This window comes from Mytilus californianus, unplaced genomic scaffold (genome assembly GCF_021869535.1).
Source record: "Mytilus californianus isolate M0D057914Y unplaced genomic scaffold, xbMytCali1.0.p SCAF_2, whole genome shotgun sequence".
NCBI classification, from domain to species: Eukaryota; Metazoa; Mollusca; class Bivalvia; order Mytilida; family Mytilidae; genus Mytilus; species Mytilus californianus.
Window position 1 is genome coordinate 115,786,417 of NW_026262668.1, and position 16,986 is coordinate 115,803,402.

Genomic DNA, 16,986 nt, shown 5'->3' on the forward strand with positions numbered 1-16,986 from the left:
AAGAATGGATGACAGTCACAAAAGCCATAGCGTATATTTATAAGAATGAAAGATAATCACTAGCCTCCGCCTATATTCGTATAAGAATGGCAGATGAATAACTTACCTAAGCCTATATATTTATAAGAATCAAAGGAAATCAATTTCCTTAGCATATGTTCCTATATATGGAAAACAATCACAAGCCTTAGACTAAATTATAAGTATGGAAAACAGTCACAAGCCAAAGGCAAGTCTGTGATTTCGTTTCTTGTTTTTGTGCTTTGTATCGATCTGATGAGTTAATCCCTTTTCAACTGATTTTCATAGTTTGTTCATATATCACTTCAAACCAGTAAGAGTCTGAAATGGCCTATATCTGTACTCGACTGTACTGATTTTTACTCGACCAGTCTAAATTGGTCTGAAATTTACTTGATAATACTCGACTGTAGTCTGAACCATACTTAACAGTCTGAACTTGTACTCGACCCTTACTTAACCATTTTATACGCGTCTGAACCATGCTCGACCTAGTCTGAACCATACTTGACCTAGTATGAACCATACTCGACCTAGTGTGAACTATACTCGACCAAGTCTTAACCAGCCTAGACCTGTTTTTTGTATCTATCTATTGTATTTCATCAATTTAGGAACAAAAATTTGAAATTAAAAATGTATTCAATATAGCATTGAAACCAAAATTTCACAATAAAAATAATATAACTTCATCACCATATTCATCAACACTTATATACATACATATATATCACTTTTAAAATAAAAATAAAACAAGCTGATCAAATAATCTCAAAACTGAATTGTGACTAATATTTTCAATGTTATTCAAAATTTTTTGAATGTTTCAGATATATTTTATGGTTACTGGACAATTTTCACCATTAACTTAAGCCCCGTATAGATTTATGGTGTCAGTTGAGTTTAGTTAATAATGCAGTGAACATTTTTTTATTAAAATATATATAAAATAGTATATAAAGCAATTTAAAAAATGACACCTTTGTTTTGTTAAACCAAGAATTTAATATAATCATGATAATAGAACTTCCATAGTAATCCTGTGATAAACTTTTAAAAAAAGGAAATGTGTTCCAAAGTTACAGTAAAAATTTATTTCAATTAAATTTAAATAATTTTTGTCAAAATTAAAGACATGGCATACAAGAAGCACTTTAATTACCTCAGTACATGTGTGTTTTACAGGTTAAAAGAAAGCCCTATTTTTCTTAAACTTGTGTATTACTTATCTAGTGAATTCAAAAGGCCTTGCGATTTAAGTTTCACGGGATGTTGCAATTTTGAATGAATGTTATTTAGAATTTAGTACTCTCTGACCAGGTGTGATCTTTTTCATAAGTTTGCCCCAAGCAGGAGGTATTACTTTATACTTCACCACTAATCAGAAGAACAATTTTATTAATTTAATATATCCCAAATTATAATAATAGATATATTTCTAAAATAAGGTTAAACAATTTCAGTGATGTTGTTGGCTGTTGTTACCTCATTAAAAAGATAATTATATAACTATTGCACATATTTTGTATGTAACCATGAAACCTATGTAGTTTTTATTTAGGAATTTAGGAAAATTAATTTTAAAAAAACACACATGCCAAACAGGAAGCACCTTAATAAGGTTTAATTACCCTCAGTGTAGGTGTGGTTTTTAGGTAAAAGAAAATCTTTTTTAACAAAACTCTAAAACTTTAGAATTAATATTATTAAATTATTATATAAGATAATTTGATTTAACTATCTCTATTCGATAAATCTGAGAATCATGTAAGAATGTAAAAATCTGTTTTTATAATATATCTTTATTTTATTGTGGCTGTTGTCATGTCAGTTAAAAAGAAATTTATTTTAACAGTTAAAATTTAGAAAAAGTAGAGGTTATTTGGTCAAGTATGGTTCAGACTGGTCGAGTATTGTTCAGACCTTTGGTCGAGTATGGTTTAGACGGAAAAAATAGGTCGAGTACAGGTCGAGAATGGGTTAATAAAATTGAGAATGGAAATGGGGAATGTGTCAAAGAGACAACAACCCGACCATAGAACAGACAACAGCAGAAGGTCACCAACAGGTCTTCAATGCAGCGAGAAATTCCCGCACCCGGAGGCGTCCTTCAGCTGGCCCCTAAACAAATATATATACTAGTTCAGTGATAATGAACGCCATACTAAACTCCAAATTGTACACAAGAAACTAAAATTAAAAGTAATACAAGACTAACAAAGGCTAGAGGCTCCTGACTTGGGACAGGCGCAAAAATGCGGCGGGGTTAAACATGTTTATGAGATTTCAACCCTCCCCCTATACTACTGTTTCAGACTGGTCGAGTAATAGTTCAGACTATTTTCAATGGCAAAGATGAGGGTCAAGTACAAATCAGTACAGTCAAGTATGGTTAAGACTGGGGTAGAGTAATGTTGAGTAAAATTCAGACCAATTCAGACTGGTCGAGTAAAAATCAGTACAGTCGAGTACAGATATAGGCCATTTCAGACTTTTACTGGTTTGTAGTGTATTGTACTGTTACACCACTGTTCCATGTTGAGGGTAAGGGGGGTTTGGCGCCCGCATACATGTTTAACCCCGCCACATTCTGTATGCGCCTGCCCCAAGTCAGGAGCCTGTAATTCAGTAGTTTTCGTTTGTTGCTGTATATCACATTCGTCTTTCGTCCATTGTTTTTTTTACACAAATCAGGCTGTTAGTATTCTCGTTTGAATTTATTTACATTTGTCATTTCGGGTCCCTTTATAGCTGACTATGCGGTATGGGTTTTGCTCATTGTTGAAGGCCGTATGGTGACCTATAGTTGTTAACTTCGATGTCAATTGGTGGAGAGTTGTCTCATTGGCAATTATACCGCATCTTCTTTGTTTGATATAAGCCTATATTCCTAAGAATTGAAGAGTCACGAGCCTCAGCCTATATTCCTAAGAGTTGAAGACAGTTAGCCCGAGGCTATATTCATAAGAATGGACGACAGTGATAAGTCCGAGCCTATAATCCTAAGTTCCTAAGAAATGAAGACAGTCCGATGCCAAAGCCTATATTCCTAAGTATGTTAGACAGTCACAAGCCAAAGACAGGCCTCAGCCTATATTCCTAAGAATGGATTACAGTCACAGGCTAAGACTATATTCCTAAGAATAGAAGACAGCCACGAGCCTCACCATATATTTCTAAGAATAGAAGACAGTCAGTTCTAACAACAGAAGACATTCACAAGCCAAAGCCTTAATTCATAAGAATGGAAGACAATCACAAGCCAAAGCCTATATTCATAAGAATGGAAGACAATCACAAGCCTAAGTTTATATTCCTAAGAATGGAAGACAATCACAAGCCAAAGCCTTTATTCATAAGAATGGAAAACAATCACAAGCCTAAGTCCATATTCATAAGAATGGAAGACAATCACAAACCTAAGTCTATATTCATGAGAATAAGACAATCACAAGCCTAAGCTTATATTCCTAAGAATAGGAGATAATTGTTAGACTATGTTTATATTCCAAAGAATGGATGACAGTCAGAAGCCAAAGCCTTTATATTCATAAGAATCGAAGGAAATCACTGTCCTTAGCATATAATCCTATTCCTCAGAATGAAAGACTAGGCTAATCCTATCATTTCTAATCTCAGTTAAACGCATGACCCATTCTTTATAACGATACACTTTGTTTCATTAGGGACAAATTATAATTCTGTTATTAAAATAAAAACTAAAACATTCGACGACGTATTATTGACTTCACATATACACATAACAAAGTATTGAAAAAACTGTGTTGGTCAGCATAATGAGAGAAACAAAGGACAACTCATGATACTTTTCCGTTTTACTGTACACCGTGTAGAAAGCTTCGTACGGATTGTTGATAATATTTGACATAGGATGTCGGCTTCGAAGCTTAGAAAATACGACCAAGACAAGTAAAAGTATCAAATTGTCTTTTTTGATAATTGTTAGCACCAAACAATATAGTGCACGGAAAGGTGCTGACATATAATCTATCTCCAGCAAGAAGAAGCAGATGTTCCTGGTGCCTTGTTTTCGCAAAAAAAAAACCTCTTCAGTTTTCCTTTTCACGGATTTTGTGGCGTGGCTTTCTACACGGTGTTATAGCAAAATTGAAATGAACGTAATTTGAGGTAACGATGCCGAAATCACGGGAAAGTAAAACCCTTGTGGTTATATAACAAAGAGTACACACAAACGGCACATACAGCATTTAATATAGCGAAGTTCATTGACGCGATCTTACATGTAAAAAATCTCTGCTGCAAGAGGTTACTTAATTATCCTTATATAGATCATTTTAATTTCGAACCAAACGGCCACATTGGTGTTACATTAAAACTATTTCACAAAGTAGTTCTTTGACTCCCCTTGAACGTCAAATGCAGATAAAAATACCGTTAACGTTATTCGTCGTGAAGGTTCCCTCATATGCAGGTCGAACGAAAAAGACGGTAAACATCGTACATACAACCTTTTGAATCTACAGGGCTGTCGGCTTCTGTTTTGACGGGGCGTTATACAAAACCACCAATACTGTTAGATGAAACATTTTTTTCTATTTTGTCATAATACAATTGAAGATGAGATACAGTTTTTGATTAATTGCGTTATTTACAGTGACTTGAGGTTTAATTTGTTTCATAGAGCTATGTTCACAGATAATCCCTTTTTTTTTGTAACAATGTCAGATTTTGTCCAATTTGTATTTTAAATACAGGATGTTGAATTACAAGACGAGTTATCTATAAAAGGTGAATAATATGATAAGAAGACGGCGAGCATTGAAAAGTAATATGCACTCTTGATAGTATACTTCCGTAAAGTCAAAATTAAATATCATGTTTTGTTTTTGTTTTCGTTTTTCTTATTGAGAAATTCATGTTTTATTTTAACAGAGTGGCTTTTTCTTTTACAAACCAGATTATTACATTTTATCCTTCACAAAATGTTTATATAATCTCTTTAATATTCAATTAATTTCTTTATTTTTACACTATCTAAATTATGCCGTTTTTATCTAAATTGATTTTTTTTCTGTGACAAAATTCTGACTAACATTAATGTGGTCAGCCGAGAGTCGAAAATAAAGGGAACACAACTGAAGAAAAAAAAAAGTAGAAATGACAAAACAAAAAATTCATAAAAAAAACATAAAAAACTGCTACAACAGGCATACATTAAACGAACTATTTAAGATAGTGGATTAATGATTTATTCATTTTTCTCAGTCGATAACATTAAAAATTTGCGTGGAATTTTCAAAAAGAGTATAATATCAATCTATCAGGATTCTACTTCGTCAAAGTTATCTCCCCATTATACCACCTAATTTTTTCAATCTCGAAAATTGAAGTCATTGTAGGGATGACGCACTGTCAATTAAGCTCTTCAAAACTGATAAATTTATCCACATATCTGCTATAGCATCAATACCATTCTTACATGGCAGTGTATTTTAAAAGACAAATATACTTCTCTTGAACTGAATTTTAATGTGCGTATTGTTATGCGTTTACTTTTCTACATTGGCTAGAGGTATAGGGGGAGGGTTGAGATCTCATAAACATGTTTAACCCCGCCGCATTTTTGCGCCTGTCCCAAGTCAGGAGCCTCTAGCCTTTGTCGGTCTTGTATTATTTTTAATTTTAGTTTCTTGTGTACAATTTGGAGTTTAGTATGGCGTTCATTATCACTGAACTAGTATATATATTTGTTTAGGGGCCAGCTGAAGGACGCCTCCGGGTGCGGGAATTTCTCGCTGCATTGAAGACCTGTTGGTGACCTTCTGCTGTTGTCTGTTCTATGGTCGGGTTGTTGTCTCTTTGACACATTCCCCATTTCCATTCTCAATTTTAATTTTATTAATAGCTATTAAGCATCATGTATAATGTTCTTTTATGCATTTTGTCGGGTAAACACTATTTGCTGATCGGTGTCAGGGTTAAAACTACTGTCTGATCGGTTGAAAGGGTTAACACTACTGTTTGATCGGTTGAAAGGGTGAAAACTATTGTCTGATCGGTTGTAAGGGTGAACACTATTGTTTAATCGGTGTCAGGGTGAACACTATTGTCTGATCGGTTGTCAGGGTGAACAATATTGTTTGATCGGTTGTCAGGGTGAACACTATTGTTTGATTGGTTGTCAGGATGAACACTATTGTCTGATCGGTTGTAAGGGTGAACACTATTGTTTGATCGGTTGTCAGGGTGAACACTATTGTTTGATCGATTGTCAGGGTGAACACTATTGTCTGATTGGTTGTCAAGGTGAAGTTTCGAAAGTACAAAAAACATTAAATAATCATAATTAAACATTTCATTGAAGGGCAGACTAAAAAAATTCAGAGGTTGAAGACGAATTACCTTAGATGATGATATTGATGATGGATGGATGATCAACGTCCAGCGGCAAATTGATATGCATATTCAGGACGAGAACATGTTAATGTAATATGAAATTTTGCCCTGCTTTGTACTAGACAGACACGCTGAGCCGGATTTTTAACGTGCTAGTTCACAAGGTAACAGTCAGCAGGAAGACATGTAACCTTACCCGAACACATTATTCTGAGTTTACCAGTCTTTAAGGAGTCTTCTTACTCCTTAATGTCGTGTGCTTAGCTGAGGAGCAGCAAATACCAATTTTGAAATTTTTGGTTTGACATGGCCGGGTTCCGAACCCACGACCTTCCGCACTCGAGGCGAACACGCTACCACGAGACCACCGAGGCGGTAAAATTACCTTAGATAATACACACAAAAAATGAAAAAAATCTAAAGTTATGCATTTTTAAGATCCTCTTGTACATGTAAAGTCTGTCGTCAAGGGTTTACAGTAAAAATTTAAGGGGGGGGGGGTTAGTGCACGGTGTGTCCGACTTTTATTTATCATTTATTGTTGTTGTACATTTCATGAATAAAATAATTCATATGACTAATTTTTTTTTCTATTGAAAAATGAGTGATCGAAAATAAAATAGAACTAAATTTTAATTCAAACACACCTACTTTGTTGTTATGACCCATTAGAAAGGTATTTCGCTTGACCAATATACTTTATTTCTTGGAACTGTGAATTTTTAGTGTTATTATATCAACACGTAGCCTATATATATAAAAAATAATGTAATTTGAAGCGAGATGATGTATCAAAGATATCTGCCTTATACGTTTTCAAGACTAAAACAGTCAACTCAAACACGTCTGAAAATAAAAGGTGTATCCGACTTTCTGTTTTCGATGATATTATTGCCAGTTTTATGACTTTTTTCACAAAAAAAAACTGTTGCCGGTTGCAGAGATACAAATTTGTGCTTTAAAAAGATCAATCTTTTATCTTTCTGTGGAATTTTTTATGCTTATTCGCAAAAAAAAAAATCAACATGTATTTGCACCAACCATAATCGACTGTTTTGTGAAAATGCATCTTTTCTTTCAAAGTTTACAAATATCTCGAAGCTCAATACTACAATTTAAATATCCTAAATTATGCACCTACATGAAACCTTTGAAGTCCATAGAAACACATGTAAACAATTCAAATATACAAACTTGACCATTTATACCTTCTTTAATTAAGAGTTCCTTTTCTTTTGTTTAATTTCAACTGGGAAGCATCCTGCAACTCACCCTTCCATGTCTCATGAACTCTAAATAGAAATCCTTGCCGGTTTACAAACGATACTTTTAAAAGTGTAATAATCAGTAATAATTCTACTAACTAATCGCCCTATTAATAGTTGAAAACTTCTTTTGGAAAATGTTGTTTGTGCTGTATTAAGATCCCTCTACCTAGTTTATTGTTTTCTGTTTGGTATTAGATTAATAATTAAGATCCATTTTGTTACATCTGGTGATCCGTTTATTTGGCAATCGCCATGGCAGTCAGCAGGGTTTAAGAACATCTATTATTCGACCTGCTAGTCAAATGCGTTTTGTTAAAATATACTTTTTCACCTTTTTGGTCTTTTGGAAAATGTTGTTTGTGCTGTATTTAGACCCCTCTACCAAAACATTTGTTTTACATGCACACGTATAAAAATTGCGGTTTTTATCCAACGCAATCATAGGTTTGGACGTTGTTTTCAATTTAGACTTGTATATATGTAGGTGGCACATTCTCTTCAGACATTATCATGGTTTTTCAATTCATGACATAGTCCTGAACATGCATGAAATATTTGCCACTGGACATTAAGTAACCAATAGTCAATCAATCAATCAATTAATTCATGACGAAAAAGATCAAGGTGCCTTAATTTCCCTTCACAAGGTTTCATAGTACTAAAGTACATAGTTTTTTGTGTACAAAGTAATTGCATGGATGATAAATTATCACAATTTTAAGATGGCGTTGTACTCTAATCAAGGTATAAAGAACCATATGTGTTACTCTTTATTTAAATGAAAGAAACTTGCAATCGTCAAAAACATTTTTTAGATCCAAATATTTTACTAGCAGGATAGTAAAAAAATAATGTAAAAACTAATTACAAACTATTTAATTTGGAACAAAGCATTTAATTCAAAATAGCCAGTCGCAATTTTTGTTTTAATTTCTTGATTACGATACAATGAAATCTTACCCTTGTGGTCATTCATGCGTAGTTACTTAGTACACGGAAAAAGTATGTACTATGAAAATTAGAAGGCAAATTCAAGCACTTTGATTGGATGAGAAGTTGTAAGTTTGTGCTAAGCATTTTATAGTGCATGGAAAGCCATGTACTATGAAAATTAGAAGAAAAAAAATGGCTTTTCATTGGACGAGAAGGTGTGAGTATGTTCTAATTAAATATATTACTAGTATTACTTTTCATTTCGTGAACATGTGCTTCAAGAAACTTTGGATAATCGCTTGTGACATGAGTTAACATTCTTGCGTAATTTATTACCTCTTGCTCAACAGACTGATTACAAATAGGGCTTTTACTCTTAATTAAATTCATTGCCGTCCTGAAAATGACACGGAACACATTTTTTTATTGATAAATAATGAGCAAATTGAACTAAGTAGTTCTGTTTAAAGAGGTAGTCTCTACGAATTGGGTTTATTGGTCTTTATTAAAAATCATTGGAAAATATATAAATCTATGTTTTGAAACCAGGAAAGCATCTTTATAGTACAGATATAACGCCACAAATCAGCCCCTTATGAAGTATCATCGACTCGTAATAGAACTAAAATAAAAATTGAGAATGGAAACAGGGAATGTGTCAAAGAGACAAAAACCCGACCAAAGAGCAGAAAACAGCCCAAAGCCACCAATAGGTCTTCAACATAGCCAGAAGATCCCGCACTCGGAGGCGGGCTTCAGCTGGCCCCTAAACAAAAACGCGTACTAATTCAGCGAAAATGGACGTCACACTTTACTCCTAAACATATAAATGAACCAAATTTAAAAAAAAACATACATGACTAACAAAGGCCAGAGGCTCCTGACTTGGGACAGGCGCAAAAATGCGGCGGGGTTAAACGTGTTTTGTGAGATCTCAACCTCTCCCTATACTTCTGGCCAATGTAGAATGACAAACACACAGCAATACACACAGTAAAACTAGCATTGATACGAGCAATAACGGTGATTGTTATCATGAAACAACCCCGACATTCATATAGGTAACAGATTCCTACGGATCTGGAATGGTCCGGAGAGGTCGGCCAAGCAACCCCGACAGTTAGGTGCGTCCCGTGACATTCGTGGAAACTCAGCCGATTTTGTTTAGTCGGATTGCAATCGTGACTATGTCATGACAGATTCTGCTGTATCGGATCAAAATCGTAACAATGTTCTCTGTTTTCTGGACGGTGCCCTGTGGAACGAGCATGATCTGGCGAAATTTGTTATTGCTGTTTTTTTTGCTGATTGAGTCCAGATTGCCTCCAGATACTGCCGAATGCGAACCGTCTTTGCTCCGCAACAGTCCCGTTACAGTCCCAGAACAGGATACGACTGAGTCCAGACAAAGCCGTTTGCAATGTGGTACTGCAGACTGTGATAGGATTACGTTCCAACAGTACCTGAGCATCCCGAATGTGGCGATTTTTTTATAGAACGGGACTATCACATGAAAAGATTTTCTAACGGATATCTCCCGTCAGCTTCGTGTCACTGTCTGGTCACTGTCTGGTCTCTGTCGGATCGCATTCGGCCGAATTGGGACACTGTCGGGACATGCAAAAGATACAAATCGGATTAGAATCGTATTGAGAACGGGATAGTCGGGACAACATTCGGCTGGAAACGGCTGAATTTGTACACTTCCTGAACAATATCTGATCGTTGTCGTGATTAAATAAATGTTTTTACAAATTTTAATTAAAGTTTGAATTTCAAGCCACGATTCACAGGATCTTGATCTGACTTTTGACAAATTTTAATCGGGAATGGTCCTATCAAGGACGGCAGTAAAAATCATTGAATGTGTGACCCCAGCTTAAACGACATTTGCTTTGTGAACAATCAACATGTCAGATAACAAATGAACTTCTTTAAAAAAAGAAAAGCAATACGTGACTGATCACCAAATTTTTATTGCTGGATTTATTTTTGCTTTTGATATGAATACTGTTAATAGAATGAGGTAATGAAAATATTAAAACACCTTTATTGAAAATATTCTATTGTGTGTAGATTCTTGCACAAGTCAATTAAAATCACTGTTGGGTTTTAATTGTAAATAGAAAATTGTTAACAGCTACCATTTGAAATTACCTTTTAAGTCCTGACTATTTTATTTATTACTTGGGAGTGTACATCATTTTTTCTCAGTGTTTTATGTACAAAGACCTAATCCTCAATTTCTGCAAACCGGATGCCTAAAGCAAATTGCACAGACCAATCAAGATATAATGTTCAGCACTCAGTTTGTTTTATAATCTGGATGCGTTTATTTCATCTTTCATATCTTCATATTTTGTTTCCTTGATGCTTTAAATTATTCTTATACTCATTGAAGCTGTCTGTACTAATGGAAGAGGTGGTAAAGAGAAATTGAAAGTCCAATTGTGAAGTGCAACTGTGTAACACTGTGTAACACAAATTATAAGAAGATTTCGTATTTTGTTCTTGATAGAAACACACCAGCTTCATTAGGACCTCTTAATTATATACTGACAATTATTTTGGTCAGATAAAACATTTCAAATTTTAAGGATTTCCTGAAGTAACTTAAATCAATTTAAAAAATTCGACAAGAAAACCTAGTTTTGTTTTCATAAGTCATGTGAATACCCGAACATGCACTCAAAAGAACAAATTTATATAAAAAGTTTATATTTGGTAAAAATCAATAAACTCATCATGGACACGTGGTCAGGATTAAAGTACTACAAAAGACTCATCAGTGACGCTCGAATCACAAAGTTAAAAAAGGCCAAATATAAAACAAAGTTTAGGAGCTTTGAGGACCCAAAATTCCGAAATGTTTTGCCAAATACAGCTAAGGTAATCTATTCCTCGGGTTATTCTTAGTATTTCGAAAATTTCAAAGTTTCTAATAGGACAGTCACTCAAAAAGAAAGAAAAAGATTAGAAAAACAACTAGATGTCAGAGAACATCAATGATGAGCATGCTTCAAAATCGATGTCAAGCTCTTACTGTCGTGTCCTAGATTTAGAAAAGAAATGCAAAAAATTACCAACCACGAGTGAAATCAATGTTTACACATGCACGTAGTTTTCTTGCGCAAGAAATTGTAAATGGCAAGCATATGCACTGATTTTCTGATAAGAATATGCATTTGCGTCATCGCGTATATTTATTCTAGGTTCAAATCTATTGTTAGTTGAATTCGGATGTCAAACTGCCTACATCAAGTCGTTTGTCTCCGGATTCGTTGCCATTCAATCCGGAATTTGTTTCAACGCAAACCGATATTGTTGTCAAACCAGATTTTAAATTCGATGTTGTTGTGTTGTGTGAACAGGGTGTACATAACCCGACTTATGCAGTCGTTATATTCCGACTCACTATCGATCGCTACATTCGAGAGGACACTGACCGATAGATGGCGCTAAATCATTCGAGTTAGGTGTAATAATTATAGTAATCTTTACTACTAAAGGAAGAGACCGATTTTATTGAGCCGCAACTCCTCTGAAACCATGCAAAGTCGGAAATATTTGTGATATGAGGTATAAATGTAGTGTTTTGTACTTCGTAAATTTGTCTTTGAAACAATATTTTTCACAGAAAACGCCAATTTTTGAGAAAATATCCAAATTCGGAGACCGTTATCGATTCGTGTCTTATACGCTCTCGCGCATGCTCAGTCAACTCGGCCCACGGCAAACTCGCACCACTCAAACACTCTCACTAATTATTACAACTTGCATCACTTTATCAAACTAGCACCACTAAAAAAAAAAAGAAATATAACAAACTCAATGTGTTTAATCATTAGATTGTTTTCTTCTTCTCTAATAAATTCCTCCTTTCTTGGAGCACCCGTGTCACACAGAGACAGAAATCGCCCCACTCGAGAAAAAAAATACTACAAACTCGCACCACTGAAGAAATGTTTTAATCGTCAGTGTTCTAGGTTGTCTTCTTCTTCTCTGAGTTATTTCCTCCGATCTAGGAGCACCTGTGTAACACCGAGACAGAAACTACTAATTGCACATTCAAACTCCTATGGAATAAGAACTGACTAACTAATAAAAAATATCAACATAATGCATCAGTGCATAAAAACAGTTTGAGAAACACGAACCCAAGCTGTGTATCACCATAAACATTTCTTCTCCTTCATTTATAGTACAGGCCTCCCATGGGAGTATTATCGTACTGTTTTATTTACATGTTCGATATGAGAACAACAAATGTGCGGGTACGTGCGAATTATCTACAGTGAAAACGGTGGTTCTTTAAAATAACAAGGTTGGACATCTATCGAAGCTGGACCACTTGTACACCCCTTTTGAATGATTCAAGGGTTGTACAGCTTACTAAGTGTTGTGGCAGTCCATTCCAGATTCTGATGGTATCTGGGAAAAACGAGTATCGATATACTTGAGTCCTGGCAAAAGGAACGAGGAATTGTTCTTTGTGTCCTCTTAATGTTGATGTTACTGGCTGTAGATTTGTAGTTGGTATGGCAATCAGTTCGTGCACTACTCTATAAAACATGATGACCTTACATTGAGCTCTCCTTTCCTGTAGGGTCTTCCAGTTTAGTGCCTGTAGCATTGATGTTACGCTACTTGTTCTTCTATAAATCATTAATTACAAATCGTGCACATTAGCGTTGTACAGCTTCTAATTTGTTTATGTTGTCCTTAGTAGATGGATCCCAGATGGTGCTAGGGTATTCCATGAGTGTTCTTACAAGCGTTTGATAACATAAAGCTTTGGTTTTACTAGGACAGTTTTTGATGTTCCTTTGAAGAAAAGCTCGGGTGGAGTTAGCTTTCTTTGCGATGTTGTCAATGTGTTTGTTCCAACTCAATGTTTTGTGTATGGAGACGCCAAGATATTTCGCAGAGTCAACCTCTTCTAGGATATGGCCGTGAATGTTATAATTTGCCTTAACTGTTTTTCGCTTTGTTGTTACTCTTAGGAGTTGGCATTTTTTGGGGTGGAATTCCATCTGCCCGTCTGCTTCCCATTGTTGTAGTCCATCCAGGTCGTTTTGAAGGGTGTTCACATCTGTTTTGTTTCTTATTTGTCGGTAGAGAACGCAGTCGTCTGCGAAAAGTCTAACATTTGAAGATGACACATATTATGGGAGGTCATTTATAAAAATAAGAAACATCAGCGGGCTAAGCATCCAACCCTGTGGGACTCCAGACTGCACTGGCGAGGTTTCTGCCGATTCTCCTTTCAGGAGCACACATTGCTGTCTGTCATCCAGAAAGTTTCTCAGCCATTTTATTGTTGTCCCTCTAATGCCACAATGGTCGATCTTGTACAGTAGATGCTCATGTGGGACTTTGTCAAAGGCCTTTGAAAAGTCTAAGAGAATTAGATTTACTTGCTCTTTATTGTCGATGTTTTTTGCTAGGTCTTGAATTGTGAGAATCAATTGGGATTTCACTGGACCGTTCTTTTCTAAAACCATGTTGAGCATCAGTCAAGATGGAGTGACTTTCTAGGTGTTTGATGATATTGGTACAGATGATATGCTCCAATAGTTTACATAATATTGCAGTTTGCGAGACAGGTCGGTAGTTTGATGCTTGGCTACGATCCCCTTTCTTAAATATTGGTACTACATTTGCATTTTTCCAATCAGATGGTAATGTGCCTTGGTCGACTGAGGCTTGAAAAAAGGTGGTAAGTATTGGTGATATTTCAGGAGCTATTGATTTCAATAATCTTGTAGAGATTTCATCTGGCCCTGATGCTTTATGTATATATGTTAAGATTTGACACTGTAGTTTGTGTATTCCGTTTTCCCAAATAGTGATGTTTTCCATGTGTGGGAACGGAATCGTTTTCATTTTCTTTATGGTAGTCTTGTCTTCATTGCTGTTAAATACCAAAGAGAACTGATTGCTGAATATATTTGCCTTCATTTTGTTATCCGAGTATGTGAGCCCCTCTGTGTTTCTAAGTGGTTCAACTCCTCCATTTTTGCATCTTTTATTCTTTATGAAGCTCGAGAACTTCTTAGGATTGGATTTCTGCTCTGGGCTTATGATGTCGTGGATGTATGTAAAATAAGCTTTCTTACATTCTTTTTGTGAGCTCTTTTTGGTAGTTTTGTATCTCTAAAGGTCAAGTAGTCTTCAAGCCGCGCTCGCGTGGGTTTTTTTCTAGTATTATGTAAATAAACGATTTAAGACGTTTGTAGGTTAGCTGGTCGACACAATGCATATTCAAAATCGCACAATCATTGAAAAGATTAAGATGCTATAGTTGAACTATTAAAAACAAACAAAAAAAATAAAATTTAATTAACATACATTACTAGCTGTTAATAAATCTTTTCCAGAAATTTGAAATATACTATCAATAAACACAAACGTCAAGTGTTTACTTATGGACATTTTTTATCAAATCAATCTCTTCTTCAAGTCTAACATTTTATTTTATTTCTATACAAAATATAAGTAGAGACTTATAAAACCACACGTAAACGGTATAAAATTAGTAACGTAAACGTAGTGATATTAGTTACGTTTTTTGTGAAATGCAAGGATTCAAAATGCTTGTGAATTATAACCATGCAACTACTTTTTTCATTCCCTACATTTTAAACATTAGATACTATTTATTTGTGTTCATTCCTGATAATTGGTACTCATATGCATGTTGCATATGATTTTCATAAATGTATTCACTGTTAAAACCCGCGGGATGATAATATAACATTATTAATTATATTCTATTCGGTGCCCGGCTTTGCTTTTGCGCCAATTGGCATTTCATTTACACCAAAAAAATATTTCATTTGCGCCAAAATGAAACATCTCATTTGCGCCAATAAGAGTGGCTGCTAGTTTGAGCCTGGTAAATAGTATACAAAAAAATGATTTATTTAAAATAGGCTTTTAATTATAACTTTAAAACACAGTTTTTGTTTGCATAGTGAAACATATATACCCAAGGAAACATTTTTAAAGTCATTTGTAGATTCCATTCCTGAAAGAAAGAGAGAAATCTTTGTTCAAAATATCGATTAATAGAAGTATTGTACATGTTTGCCCCTAACATTTCTTCTACATTTGGAGATAGATAATATAAGTATTATTCTATGTATAATTTGGAAAATAAATTTTGACTCGCATATTGTACAAGCAGTATTGTATACCGTATTACTATTATTTTGATAAATATAGTTTCAGTTTAATCTTTTTTAATTTAATGAATATTCCCTTGGTCTGTTAGTATCTATCTGGGACTATATCTATTTATGAAAAAAATTATTTAAGACAGTCATAGAATATCGATTTGTTTAATTTTCTTTCTGTTTTCCGAGGTTAAACGTTCAGAAATAACATATGCAACTATTCCAGTCATAATTACGTTCGATAACTCTGCATGTTACTGGTTTAATTAGGATTATGTAAAATTTACTAGTTACCCGATGAATGGTTTAAAGATATTGAAAAATATAGTTATTTCACCTCGGTTAATATCCATTCGAGGACTTCTTTTATAAATATAAAATAATATCGTAATGAATTTCATTGAGAATCTGACAACACTAATCAACATAGGTATTGTCAAAACATACATCTACATAGGTATTGTCAAAACTTACATCGTGATTAGGTGCCATGTTTGTTTTCTTTGATTACGTTGATGTTATGACTTAATATCTCCTTAGTCTAGCTATGTGCTTGGCTATCATTATAGTGACAATAACGTGTCATATTTAATTGCAATATAAACAGTGAAATTAAATATTATTATTTGCATGGACAAAATAAGTGTCGAACATCGTCTACGTTTGAAAATTATTTGGTCGCCAATTTTAAAAAATTTTATAAAAAAACAACAGCATGTATCAGCTTTATCAAAAGGAACCAATGTTTGATTCTATGCTGCTTTAAGGTAAGACAATGACTGAAATCGCGAGCATTCAACAGTTATTTGATTTTCATTGTAACAATCTTACAAAATATATTTTTACCAAGTCGGCCCACGCTGTCCATGTGGTCGCCATCTTGAAAAATAATACCCGATTTTCTGAAAATAGCTAATTTTCAAATCAATTTGGAAGGGACGTATTAAAAAATTAAACTATTGCATGTACGATATTTCAAATATTTATGAATATAGTAATAAGCACATATTTCCACAATTTTTCCATCTGTTTTGTTTAAATCGCAATTTTAGGTTTAACACGACAGAAAATCCAATATTTATCCGATCTCTAAAAACACCGCAAAGGACCTTCTTTGTGCACAAAGGACCACAAAGGAGTATGATAAGTGCACAAAGGACCTGAAATTGTTTATAAAATGGGGGGAAAGGCATTTCTCACGAAAAAAA

At 34.4% G+C, this 16,986-nt stretch overlaps 1 protein-coding gene across 1 annotated transcript in view; it reads right to left on the minus strand.

Moving 5' to 3' along the window:
- LOC127730831 (probable methyltransferase-like protein 24) overlaps positions 1-16,986 on the minus strand; it is a 70,006-nt gene that overhangs the window by 38,274 nt on the left and 14,746 nt on the right. The window lies entirely within an intron of this gene.